The sequence below is a fragment of the Carya illinoinensis genome, chromosome 6 (assembly GCF_018687715.1).
Source record: "Carya illinoinensis cultivar Pawnee chromosome 6, C.illinoinensisPawnee_v1, whole genome shotgun sequence".
NCBI lineage: Eukaryota > Viridiplantae > Streptophyta > Magnoliopsida > Fagales > Juglandaceae > Carya > Carya illinoinensis.
Genome location: NC_056757.1, coordinates 21,267,619 through 21,282,945, shown reverse-complemented (window position 1 = coordinate 21,282,945; position 15,327 = coordinate 21,267,619).

The following is a 15,327-nucleotide window of genomic DNA, read 5'->3' as shown; positions in this document are numbered from 1 at the left end:
GTGAAGCATATGATGTTAGATTACAATCCCTAAAAATGAAAGTAGAGGAGTATTTTATTGTGTAATTTATCTTGAACTCATTGCTACCTTAGTATTGTCCATTCTAAATGCACTATAATTCTATTAAAGACAAATGAATTGTGAATGAGTTGACAAATATGGTAGTTCAGGAGGAAGCAAGACTGAAACAATAAGATATTATTTTGCTAATTTGTTAAGTAAAGATTCTTGAAAGAAAAAGTACCATCTTGGCAAAATGAAGAATTCTAGACCCACCAAAAGGAATAGAGCCTACTAAAATCAATTAGGTTCAAGATGACAATGGCAAGTAGGAGTGTGACCAGTTCGGTTTTATATAAATTTTGGGACCGAACCGGTATATGCTAGTTTTGCATTTTCTAAAACCAATCCCAGATCTATTACCCTCTTAAACCGGCACTTTCAATTTTACCAATTTCGATCCAGTTCAGTCCAATTTCTCAATTCTAATTAAGTACCAATGTCATTAAAAAATATAATTTTCTAATGTATACAAATTAATTAAAGCAAAATATAATTAATATACTAATGTATATTAGTATTATTAATGTATTATGTATTTATCAAAAGGAATATATTGAGAATTTATTAGGCCATAAAATGTAATTAATATATATATATATACTTTATATTAATAACATATTATCAAACAAATGTTTATATTTAAGATTAAAATTTTATATTATAAATTATAATATAAAGTTATTTCATATATAATTATAAATAAAAATTATATATAAAATATATTTTATATAATACTAAAAATTAATTTACATATATTTTATAAACTAGTCCGGTTCGGTCCTGGAAAGTCAAGAACTGAAACCTAACCAGATTCAATCGATTTTTAAAATGTGGGAACAAGTCCCAGATTGAACCAGTTCAAAATTGGACCAACCGTTCGGATCTGGTTCTATTTCGGTTTAAACTGTGACTCCCCCAAATCCCACGTACGGACACGAGGAAATCGAGACGTCCAGATGATGACATCACGGGTCACCACCCTATCGCCAAGTGCCAAGTGTGTGTATAAGCAACAAGCGTGCAAAAAGAAACACGCAGCGGATAACAAAAGTCTCATAATTAAGTACCAGAATTTTTTCTTTGTTTAATACAAAGCCGTTCAAAACATACATAATAAAATATTACAAGCCACAAATATAGTTTCAAACCCAACAACAAGGCATAAACTCCAACTCAATACTCCGGCGGAGCCGCCTCCTCGGGCTCAGCCTCCTCCTCCTCCTCGACCTTTGCATCAAAATCTACGGTACCAAAATGGTGCCACAGGTAAGTAAGATCCAAACGCCACAAGATAAAAACATATTAAAACTCGATCAATATGCGTGAAAGAATGCAAATGCACATGTCCCATAAAAACCACATTTTTCCACTCAAGCCAAAATTCCATTTTTGGCCCAAAAACATAACCTTTAAAACCAGTTCTTGTCATTATCCCGGATAATGGCCCAAAATAATAAACCAAAAATTTTCCAGAAAATGGATCACAAAGTCTCAACATAAACTCGTCATTTTCCCATAAATGGCCCGTATCCGAAATCCATAAAACCGATCCCATTATTTTATGCACCATGATCTCCCCTAGGGATCATCTACACACTCTAGCTCCTGTACCACACCGTAGGTAACGACTACGCGTGTGATACCTAAACAAGCGATGCCCAGTACTCGCGCCCAGAGCGTCCCTGGACTAGGCCATCCTCTAGTCCCCGCCACTCTAGGGACCACGGAGTCGACACGACAGCGTTACCGTATCGTGCGATCCGGTAGTCGCCCAGCGACAACCCAGGGGATGTCACTCAGTATTATCCACTCCCGAGTGACCAGAGGAGTTCCACCGAGATAATACCCCATCCCGGCTTGGGGTCGAGATACACACGCACCCGAAAATCCATTTACACGAATAAAACTGGATTTTCTCAAATTAAATAAAATTCACATGAATGCACCATGTAATGCACGCCTCAAGATGCAAAACATCCAACCAATCACAAAACAACAAAACTAAGCAACTCCGTCCTCAATCCATCCGACCCCCAAACTCCTCGGACTCAGTCCGAAATCAACCAACTAGCCAAATAATTTATTGTAAGAGCAAAATATATTTAAATCTAAAATAGAGTTTGGAAAATACTTACAGCACTATAAGGTATTTTTTGAAAGCTCACAATGTTGCAAACGGCGGAGAAAAAGCAATGTAACAGTGTATTTTACACTGTGGCCGTGGATTGTAAAATTACCCACTTTCAAACGGGGACAAACCAAGACACGAAATTGATAGGAAATGTTCTAGAGATGTTTATGAAGCTAAAGGAAGTGAGTTTTGGCCGTGGGTGGCGGTGGAAGTGCAAAAAGGGGCTAATCGGAGTTGAGCTCGTGGGAGCTACTCCAGCAACGGATCGGGGCCGGAAATGGGTGGGTTAGGACTGCAAAAGGTAGAGGATGAAGTGGTAAAAAGATGGTGGCCGGAGGTGAAGCGAAGGCGCCGGAAATGGTTCAAAACCGTACGGAAAGATGGGGCTCTAGGGGGTTAACGGTGGCTCGGATGGGGCTGATTTTTGGTGGGGGTGTTCACCGGCCTGAGGGGGGTTTTTCTGGGTGGGAGGTGTCGGCCACGCCGGCCCGCGGCGGTGGTTTTGGGCAGCTCGACTGGACGGCGACGGGAGAGAGAAGGGAGGGCTCGTGCGTGCGCGGGGAAGAAGGAAAAAGAGAAGAAGAAAAGAAAGAAAGAAGGAAAAGAAGAAAATGAAAAAGAAAAAGGAAAAAGGGAAAGAGAAAAAGAGAAAAGAAAAGATGGAAAAAGAAAATGAGGTCCAATCCTTATCTCCGAAAATCAAAAATTGGTTCGACAAAAACGATTTTAAAAACCATAAAATGACTAAAATAAATTAAACACCACATCAATTAAAATAAAACCAATTTAAAATACAATAATTTAAAATAAAAGAACTATTATATTAATTAAATTAAAAAACTCCTTCAATGAATATACACGCAAAAACGGGGTATCACATCCTCCCTCCCTTAAAAACAAATTTCGTCCTCGAAATTTGTAAGACCAAACACTAACTTGAAACAAGCCACATGATTCCACTGAGACCAAGTTTAAGAAACGTACCGTCATTACTCAAACAAATAGGGGTACTGCTCCCTCATGTCAGCTACTCGCTCCCAAGAGAAATTTTGAACTAACGGATCCCCCCATGCCATCTTTACCAGAGGTATCGTCTTGGATCTCAACTGTTGCTCTTTCCAATCCATGATTTGCGAAGGAACGACCTCATAAGTAAGGTCCGATTGCAACTAAATACGCTTTGGGTCAACAAAGCGCAACTCTTGTTGTCCAAAACTCTTCTTCAAGGATGATACATGGAAGACATTATGAATATCCCCAAAATATTCTGGCAAAGAAACTCTATAAGCAACAGATCCTACCTTCTCCAAAATCAGAAAAGGGCCAACATATCTCGGATCCAGTTTTCTCCTTTTACCAAAACGCTTAACTCCTTTCATGGGAGAGACTTTGAGATAAACCCAATCACCTTCTTCAAAAGATAACTCTCTCCTCCTGGTATCTGCGTAGCTTTTCTGACGACTCTGAACTGCTGCCATTTTAGCCCTGATAATCCAAACTTGGCTTTGCATCTCTTGAATTATTTCTGGTCCAATTATTTTATTCTTCCCGACTTCATCCCAACACAAAGGCGATCTGCACTTCCTCCCATAAAGAGCTTCATAAGGAGCCATCTGGATGGACGCATGGAAATTGTTATTATAAGCAAATTCTATGAGCGACAAGTGATTTTTTCAACTCCCTTGAAATTCCATAACACATGCTCGTAATATATCTTCAAGGGTTTGAATAGTGCACTTTGATTGGCCGTTCGTCTGTGGGTGATATGCAGTAATAAACTTCAACTTAGTACCCAATGCTGCCTGCAAACTTTTCCAAAACTGAGATGTGAACCTTGGGTCCCAATCCGACACAATATTACCGTGCAACCACACTATCTCTTTCACGTACAAGCGAGTCAACTTACCCAAGGAATCAGTGTTATTAACAGGCAAGCAATGAGTACTCTTCATCAACTGGTCAACAATCACCCAAAGCAAGTTCTTCCCACTAGGAGTCCTCGGCAAGCGCACTACAAATTCCATCGTGATGTCGTCCCACTTCCACTCAGGAATAGGGAGGGATTGGAGCATACCAGCGGGTCTTTGATCTCGATCTTGACTTGACGGCATGTGTGACATCTTTCAATATACAAGGCAATATCCTTCTTCATCCCTTCCCACCAATAATGTTTCTTCAAGTCTCGATACATCTTCGTACTGCCAGGATGAACTGAATAAGGGGCCGCATGAGCTTCTGCCATGATCCACTCCTTAAATTCTGAATCTTTGGGGACCACTCGACGATCTCGGAACCGAAGAATTCCATCTTTATCCATACTATAGTGCAACGGCCCTCGAGATTTTTTGACTCTTTTTTTGATATCCAACAGCTTTGGATCCTTCCTTTGAAGAGTCTTCAATTCCTCAAAATCAGCTACTCGAATATCAAGAATTGAAGATAATATCTCCTATTGCTATGAACTTTCAATAAAGAGATTTCTCATCCCGCAAGTAAAGAATCCAATTCTGACGATTCGGCTTCATCTTCCAAGTGCGACTTTCGACTCAAAGCATCCTCAACTATATTTGCCTTCCCCGGAGGATACTTAATCTCGCACTGGTAGTCATTGATCAACTCTAGCCATCGCCTCTGCCTCATGTTCAGATTCTTTTGAAAAAACAGGTGCTTCAAGCTCTTGTGATCGGTGTATACTTTCCAAACTTCCCCATACAGATAGTGTCGCCAGATCTTAAGAGCAAACACAATCGCAGCCAATTCTAAATCATGTGTCGGATAATTCTTCTCATGATCCTTTAGCTGACAAGATGCGTAAGCAACAACCTGTCCCTCTTGCATAAGGACACAACCCAATCCAAATTTAGACGCATCACCGAAAACTACGAATGGCTTATGCGGTTCTAGAAGTACCAACACTAGTGCAGTTGTCAACCTGTTCTTCAATTCTTGGAAGCTTCTCTCACACTTGTCTGACCAAATAAATTCTGCATTCTTTCTAGTCAAAGTTGTGAGAGGTCCGGATAAGCGAGAAAATCCCTCCATAAATCTTCGGTAATATCCGGCAAGTCCCAAGAAACTCCGAATCTCGCGCATAGTCATCGAACGCTGCCATGACAAAATGGCTTCCACCTTACTAGGATCAACAACCACCCCGTCTCAAGAAATCACATGCCCAAGAAAAATGACTTCCTCCAACCAGAATTCATATTTGCTGAGCTTAGCATACAACTGGTGTTCTCTTAATTTTCCAAGAACTAGACGAAGATGATAAACATGCTCTTCAAAATTTCGGGAATAAATTAAAATATCATCAATGAATACTACCACAAAGGAATCCAAATAAGGTCGAAATACCCGATTCATTAAATCCATAAAAGCGGCAAGGGCATTGGCTAACCCAAAAGGTATCACCTTAAATTCATAATGCCCATATCTCGATCTGAAAGTAGTTTTGGGTACATCCTTGTCTCTTATCCTCAACTGGTAGTATCCTGATCTCAAATTAATCTTCAAGAACACAACTGCTCCTTGAAGATGGTCAAACAAATCATCGATCCGTGGGAGAGGATATTTATTCTTGATGGTCACCGTATTTAATTCCCGATAATCAATGTACATTCTAAGGGTACCATCTTTCTTTTTAACAAACAACACTGGTGCACCTCATGGCGAAGTACTTGGTTGAATAAACCCCTTATCCACCAACTCTTGCAACTGAACCTTCAACTCCTTTAATTCAGCTGGTGCCATACGGTAAGGAGCTTTATGTATAGGGGCCGCTCCAGGTTCCAAGTCAATAACAAACTCCATTTCACGAACAGGGGGTAGCCCAGGCAAGTCATCCACAAACACGTCAGGAAACTCTTCCACAACGGGAATATCTACTAATGACTTCTTCTCAGACGGCGTCGACACCATTAGGACTAAGAAGGCATCTGCTCCACATGCATTCTCTCTTCTCGCTTGAATTGCCGATATAACTACCGGCTTTTCTTTTAGCTTACTCCCCGCAAATTCCAAATAATCACCATCTGGGAGCTGAAAGCTAATTACCCGACTTCTGCAATTAATACTCGCAGAATATCGATATAGCCAATCCATCCTAAGGATGATATCAAATCCCAGCAACTTAAACACAACCAAATCTACATCCAGAAACCTTCCACCAAAATTCAAAGGGCAACCCAAAGCAACTTTGGAACACCACACCACTTCACCATTTGGTAGAGCCACTACCAATGACTTTGGCAAAGGTTCTGTAACCAGATTACATATCCGAGCGAAAGTGGAAGATACAAATGACTGAGAAGCACCCAAATCAAGCAAAGTGCAAGCATAAAATTCATATAAACAGACTCTCACTGTAATTACTCCAGCATCATGGGTCGTTGGTGCCTCATCATCAACATCTCCGGGCGTAACAGCATAAACCCAGGCCTGCACTGTTTGCCTCTAATTTGTTCTTCCACCATGTCTACCTCCACGGCTTCCTTGAACTGGCCTAGGACACTCACGAGCAAAGTGCCCCTGCTAGCCACATTATAGCATCGAGCTCCACCCGAAGAGCACTCACCCACATGAGCTCTATTATAAATTCCGCAAACTAGCACCCGTCCTCCCATACGTACACCCGAGGTCACTTGTGGTTGAGTCTCAGTCTGCTGAACAAATTTATGAGGCGAACCCAAACTACTTCCTTCACCAGAAAAACTCCGCCTCTTATGTCCTGGAGGGGAGCCCATACTCAAATTATTTTCTCGCTCTGCGAGAGTGGCCAAGTCTACTAAATCCTGAAAAGTGGAAATCCGGTGGCAGACCACCATTCTGCATATATCAGGACGCAGACCCTCTTAGAAACGCTCGGCCTGCATCTCCTCCGTGGCGATGAGGTGGGGAGCAAATCGCCCAAGCTCTATAAATCTTCGGGCATACTGTTCCACAGTCATACTCCCTTGGACCAAGCTTGTGAACTCTCTTGCTTTTTGCCACCTCACAGAAGCGGGAAAGAATTGATCATTAAATTCTTTCTTAAAGTGTTGCCAGGTCACAGCAGCAAAAGATCCCAATTCTGATTCCAGCATTACTCTTTTTGTATCCCACCACTCAGAAGCAGTGCCTTGCAACAGATAGCTGGTATAAAGTATTTGTTGTGCTTTAGTGCAACCACATACTTCAAAAGTTCTTTCTAAATCTCTGACCCACTTTCCAACCCGTAGTGGATCCTTTCCCGTGAAGGGTGGAGTTCTATGCGCTAGAAAGTGCTCATAGGTGCATCCAGCTTACACCACTCCACTAGGCCCTCCTTGTTGTTACCAAGGCCCTCCTTGTTGTGGCCAAGGACCTCCTTGTTGTGGCCAAGACCCTCCTTGTTGTGGCCTAAAATTTTGCTGCATGAACTCAGTCATTTGCCTTATTGCTTGGGCTATAGCATCATCCCTCGGCGTATCGTCCTGAGGCTCTTGAGTAGACTTTCTTGGCCTCATCATTTTCCTGCCACAACACAACCTTGACCCCTTTTAAGAAAACAAATAAAACCAACAACATAAAACTAAAAACCAAAACCAAACCACATTACAAGAAAATACAATATACTAACATGCAATAACATAACTAAATAAATAAATACAAGCAAACTAGCTCAAATAAATTCAAATCAAATAAAACAAATCAAAAAGCAACTTTACTTAAAATAAATTTTAAATCACAACTTTAAAAACTTTCTGGTACTACACCTGCAGGATATGTGGTTTTACCTAGAGCCAAACCACTCTGATACCACCTGTGACGCCCCTAAATCCCACGCACAAACATGAGGAAATCGAGACGTCCGGATGGTGACATCACGGGTTACCACCCTATTGCCAAGTGTCAAGTGTGTGTATAAGCAATGAGCGTGCAAAAAGAAACACACAGCGGATAGCAAAAGTCTCATAACTAAGTACCAGAATTTTTTCTTTGTTTAATACAAAGCCGTTCAAAACATACATAATAAAATATTACAAGCCACAAATATAGTTTCAAACCCAACAACAAGGCATAAACTCCAACTCAATACTTCGGCGGAGCCGCCTCCTCGGGCTCAGCCTCCTCCTCCTCCTCGACCTCTGCATCAAAATCTACGGTACCAAAATGGTGCCGCAGGTAAGTAAGATCCAAACGCCACAAGATAAAAACATATTAAAACTCGATCACTATGCGTGAAAGAATGCAAATGCACATGTCCCATAAAAACCACATTTTTCCACTCAAGCCAAAATTCCATTTTTGGCCTAAAAACATAACCTTTAAAACCAGTCCTTGTCATTATCCCGGATAATGGCCCAAAATAATAAACCACAAATTTCCCAGAAAATGGATCACAAAGCCTCAACATAAACTCGCCATTTTCCCATAAAATGGCCCGTATCCGAAATCCATAAAACCGATCCCATTATTTTATGCACCATGATCTTCCCTAGGGATCATCTACACACTCTGGCTCCTGTGTCACACCGTAGGTAATGACTACGCGTGTGATACCTAAATGAGTGATGCCCAGTACTCACGCCCAGAGCATCCCTGGACTAGGCCATCCTCTAGTCCCCGCCACTCTAGGGACCACGGAATCTACACGACAGCGTTACCATATCGTGCGATCCAATCGTCGCTTAGCAACAACCCAGGGGATGTCACTCAGTATTATCCACTCCCGAGTGACCAAAGGAATTCCACCGAGATAATACCCCATCCCAGCTTGGAGTCGTGATACACAAGCACCCGAAAATCCATTTACACGAATAAAATCGGATTTTCTCAAATTAAATAAAATACACATGAATGCACCATGTAATACACGCCTCAAGATGCAAAACATCCAACCAATCACAAAACAACAAAACCAATCAACTCCGTCCTCAATCCATCTAACCCTTGAACTCCTCGAACTCAGTCCGGAATTAACCAACCAGCCAAATAATTTATTGTAAGAGCAAAATATATTTAAATCTAAAATAGAGTTTAGAAAATACTTACAGTGCTATAAGGTATTTTTTGAAAGCTCACGACGTTGCAAACGGCGGAGAAAAAATAACGTAACAGTATATTTTATACTGTGACCGTGGGTAGTTAAATTACCCACTTTCGAATGGGGACAAACCAAGACACGAAATTGATAGGGAATGGTTTAGAGATGTTTATGAAGCTAAAGGAAGTGAGTTTTGGCCGTGGGTGACGGTGGAAATGGCGGTGGAAGTGCAAAAAGGGGCTAATAGGAGTTGAGCTCGTGGGAGCTGCTCCGGCAACGGATCGGGGTCGAAAATGGGTGGGTTAAGATAGAAAGAGGTAGGGGATGAAGTGATAAAAAGATGGTGGCCGGAGGTGGAGCGACGGCGCCAGAAATGACTCAAAACTGTGCGGAAAGATAGGGCTCTAGGGGGTTAACAGCGGCACGGATGAGGCTGATTTTTGATGGGGGTGTTCACCGGCCTGAGGGGGGTTTTTCTGGGTGGGAGGTGTCGGCCACGCCAGCCGGCGGCGGTGGTTCTGGGCAGCTCGACTGGACTACAATGGGAGAGAGAAGGGAGGGCTCGTGCATGCGTGGGGAAGAAGGAAAAAGAAGAAGAAGAAAAGAAAGAAAGAAGGAAAAGAAGAAAAGGAAAAAGAAAAAGGAAAAAGGGAAAAAGAAAATGAGAAAAGAAAAGATGAAGAAAGAAAATGATGTCCAATCCTCACCTCCGGAAACCAAAAACTGGTCCGACGAAAACGATTTTAAAAACTATAAAACGACTAAAATAAATTAGACACCACATCAATTAAAATAAAACCAATTTTAAATATAATAATTTAAAATAAAAGAACTATTATATTAATTAAATCAAAAAACTCTTTCAGTAAAAATACACGCAAAAAGAGGGTATCATATAAACTTTCACCCCTAGTGGCAAATGCCTTTTCTATAGGAAATTAAGACACATGAAGGCTGAGTGTCTGAAATGAAAGGGTTAATTTAAAAGGAAATAAAAGTATTTAACATTTATATATTTCAAATCAAATCTTATAAATTCCTACTAACTCTTGGTGGTTAGATTCATGTTCTAATGTTCATGTTTCTAATACCATGCACGGATTCCTTACAAGTTGTACATCAAAACCAAGTGAGCAATTTATTTTTATGTAAAACGAGAATAAGGCTGAAGTTTTTGCCATATGAACCTTTTGTTTAGTTTTAAGCACGGGTCATTGTTTAGACCTTCATGACATGGTCTTTGTGCCTTTTGTGAGGCGTAATTCGATTTCTCTATTAAGAATTGACATTAATGGTTATTCCTTTTCCTTTTCATAAAGGGAGTTTTAATTTGTTCAAAAATTCCTCATCTATTGGTTTTGGGCTTCTTTTTTTTATAGCCCTTATTGATGTTGCATTAATAATACATTTGTAAAAAATGTCTATACCCAACATGAGTATTTATTGGAACTAAAAGAAACATGATAAATCAGAATACTTATGATTAGTGACATAAAAGATTGGAACATATTTCAAAAGAAATGTTGCAAATATTAGTAAAAGAATGGATACTTTTGCATTTAGATTTTACTAATCTTAGGATGAGTGTGGATTGCATTAAAAGGGAAAAAAAAAAAAAGCAAACACGCTAAGAAATGTGCCACAAAAAGTAAGGAGTTTCTCGAAATAACACACAAATATATGTAGAGTATTCTTTGCATAATATTTTGATAGAAAAAAATATTGTATCACCTTTATAAATGATTTTTCACAGTGTGGTATATCAATCTACTATATAAGAGTCTCAAGTTGTTTCAGTACTTAAGATATTTTTCATGGAGGTGGAAAGGCAGTTAGGTAAAAATGTGAAAATCATAAAGTGGGATTAAAGTAGAGAATACTATGTAAAGTATGATGAATCAAGTCGTAACCTTAGCCCATTCACCAAACTTCTTGAATGGCATGGCATTGTTAAGCAATCCAAGATGCTAGAAATGCTTTAGCAAAATAGTGTTGTTGAAAGATGTAATTTTATGGTAAGTAATTCCACCTTATCCATGTCATTGTAGATTAAAGCTATTAAGACGACAATTGATATCTTAAACTGATTTTCTAGTAAATTGGATCCTAAAATTCCTTTTGAACTCTAGATCAGGCATATGCATATTTGGAGTTGCTAGTCGAAACAAGACTTTACAACCCATATGAAAAGAAATTGGATCCTTGAATAGTAAATGAGTAATTTATTACTTATCCAAATAGATCCAAAAGGAATATGTTCTATTATTCTAATTGTAATATGAGAATAGTGGAATAAAAAAATGCCAAATTCCTTGAACTTGACAAGATCAGGGGGAGTTGGAACTTGGAAGTGTGATCATTGAGGAAGTACAAGTAGATGTCCCTAATCCTTCAACTTTAGGAAATGTAGTTGCTCTTGTAATTGATCATTATAATGATACATTTGAAAAACTAAATGTTCATTTATTTCACAATGAAAACACAATTGATGAACCAAGTATGGAGTCACCTGAATAAGTAGTCTTATGCAGATCTCTGAAAGATCAGAGACCTGGTATTTTGGTTGAATATGTTGTATATTTCTAAGAGTCTAAATTTGACATTGTGACAAGTGAAGATCCACCAACGCTCTCACAAGCCATAGAAAGAATTGATTCTAGTAAATGGATCGATATCATTAAAGAAGAATTGAAATTTATGGATGAGAATCAAGTATGTGATCTCATCGAATTGCCTAAAAGGTGTAAAAAAGTCAGTTGTAAATGGATCTTTAAGACAATGTGACTCAAAAGACAATGTCAAACGATGTAAGGCCAAATTTGTTGTCAAGAGTTTCACTCCAAAAGAAGGTATTACTTATAAAGAAACATTTTCTCCATTATCTAAAAATAGTTCTCTTAGAATCATTATGGCATTGATGTCTCATTATGATTTAGAGTTGCACGAGATGGATGTAAAAATGACATTTTTAAATAGAAGCTTGGATGAAGAGGTCTACATGAAGGAGCCACAAGGCTACTTAGAAAGGGGCAAAGATCACTTGGTATATAAGCTTTAGAAATCAATATATGAGCTTAAACAAGCTTCCCAACGATGGCATTTAAAGTTTGATAATATCGTTACTGCTTTTGGATTATTGTTGATCGATGTGTGTGTGTGTGTGTGTGTGTGTGTGTGTGTGTGTGTGAAAGTTAGTAGGAGTAGGTTTATATTTCTAATTCTAAATCCTGATGATATGTCATTGGCTAGTAGTAGTCTTGATCTACTTTGAAATAAAAGATATGGGTGATATATCATTCGTAATTGAAATCAAATCTTTTCAAGATAAAAACTGAGGAATGTTTAGAATCAATGTTTTAAAATCTGTCCCGTTTCGAAACTTCCCGTATCGGATCAAAGGGTTTGTTAGTGAAGTAATTTAAAGAACATCTTGAAAGAATGAGTCTTTTGTTTTTATTTATGATCTAAATATGTTCATGAGTTCATTGATGTATTAAACATTTTTTGGCACTTAAGGATGTATGAAGTTACAAATACTATAATACATGTTAAATGATAAGTCTAATGTGCCTTGTCATGTAAATTAAAGATCAATTGAGAAAAATAAATGGATACATTTTGTCGATTCAATTTTTTTTTTTGGATAGAAAAACATATCTAATTAACTACCAACAACATTACAAATGCAAATCAGTCCATAGGATTTGTTGAACATAGCTAGGAACAAAATCCCACCATACATTTATAGACTCAATATTTCTAGCAAACCTTGCTAGTTTGTGTGTAGCTCCATTGACTTCCCTATTGATGTGTGCAATTGAACAACTTTGTAATCTCCTCATAAGCTGCTAAATGTCTGTTACTATATTCCCATGAATAGAATTCGAAATATCAAAACTTGTAATCTCTTGGACTTGTAGCAGTAAATCAATTTCAATACATAAAGACTCAAGGCCAAGAGGAATGCAGAATTGCAAACCTCTCAGGATAGCTATAAGTTCAATCTCCAAAGGCTCCATTACAACAGTTTCTTTCTTGCTCACTGCCATCAAAATTTCTCCTTCCCAATCTCTTAAGATTAGCCCTTTACCTGCACCGCTTTCATTATGAAAAGTAGCCCCATCCATGTTGAGTTTAGTTGTACCCTGAGGAGGAAGCTGTCATTAAGACATTTTCTTGGTGCTGCCTTGATTTAGAACATTCACCACTTTGTAGGATTTATGCATAGAGAGAGCATAATTGATAACATCTTTTGATATCCTCTGTTTGTCTTAAAAATCCCATTGATCTCTTCTGTACTAGTAGGCCAGGCTATCATGAAGAATTACTCTAATTCATCTTTACAGTAGCTATCTTTTACTTGAAAAGCCACTTCCCTAAAATCTGCAATAGGCTCGGATGATTTGAGCTGAGGAAACTGCTTATCCCACATATTTGTTAGTAGTGGACATTGACAAAGAGCATGTATTGTACTTTCATACTTGAAGAACAAAGTTGACATGTCTCATCTTCAACTACTTTTCTCCTCTTCAGATTAGTTTTTGTGGGAAGAGCCTCTATGCATGCCCTCCAAGCAAACAACTTTACCTTATGAGGAATCTTCATACTCCAGAAGCTTTTCCAAAGCTTTTTATTTGTTCTTCTTGTAGAACTCTCTCCCTTAGTTGTTGCTGCTCTCAAACTTCTAAATATTCTATATGCACTTCTCACACTGAAGCACCTATTCCTCTCAATTTTCCAAATCAATCTATTTCATGGTTCTTTGAGTTGAGAATGATTTTCAAGACTGCATCAGCAACTTTAGGAGGCAAGGTTCTTCTTACTTTTTGCACATCTCATCAACCACTATTTTGATCAACTAGTTCCTCCACCTTCTAAGCACTCTCTCTGGTCACCTTCCCCATCAGTTTAAGATCTCTAAATCCAGGAATCCAATGATCTTGCTATATACTAATGTCTCTCCAATTCCCAACCCTCCACCTGTAGCCCTGAAACAATTTGTCTTTCACTAATTAGATTCCCCTCCACATATATGATGGGTTATGTCTAAGTTTTGATGTCTGAAAATTGGTTTTAGGGAAGCATCGAGCCTTGAACATTTTGTGAAGTAGGCTACCCTTATTCTGCATAGTCTCCACCCTTGTTTGGCAAGTAATGCATCATTAAAATTTCTCAAGTCTTTAAAATCCAACCCATCATTTCCTTTAGGATCACACATTCTCTTCCAACTTATCCAATGTATTATCTTTTTTTCCTTTTTCTGATCGAAGCAAAACTTTGCCATTATCTATTCAAGTTCTGTGCATAGAGAAGTGGCTTATTTAAAATAGCTCAGGGCTATTTAAAACAGCTTAGGGCTATTTAAAACAGCTCAATAGGTAAGTGGGAATGGACAGTGCAACATTCTTGATTAAAATTTCTTTGCCCCCTTGAGATAAAAGCTTCTCCTTTCAATTTCGCAATTTTTGCCAAAGTTTGTGCTTAATATCTGAGAAAGCTCTTTTCTTATCTTTCCCAAGCATTGGTAGTAGGCCTAAGTACTTGTCATAATTTTGAAATCATTGAATTCCCTAAAAGAGAGCAGCTCTTGTTGTTTTACTGAAAGTACATTTTTACTAAACACCATAGAAGTTTTCTCTCGATTGCTTTTCTGGCCTAATGCATTCTCATAAGCTTCCAGAATTATTTGAATCTCCATGTTCTCTTAATAGAAGCCTTATAGAAAAGGATACTGTCATTTGCAAATAGCATATCGTTCACCATAGGAGCACCTCTACAAACTCTTATTCTACTAATACCAGCAAAAACAAATAGAGAGATAGGGGATCTCCCTGTCTTATCCCTTGAGAATGATGAATGGAGCCAATTGGTTCACTATTGATAAGGATAGAGAAGGTAACAGATATAACACAAAAAACCCCATCTGCTGCATTATTGCTTCCATTTGGTGTAATGCAGCTTCCACCTTAGCCTCAGTGAAACTTTGGTAAGTTCCTCATTCATGGTTTCTGTGACCCTACCTCTTAGAGCTATTAAACAGTCCAAGTTATTGGTTTGTAAACTTGAACTAAACATCTCCTCAAAGTACTTCATGATCAGCTCATCCCTTCTATCTCCTTCTTGCCACTCA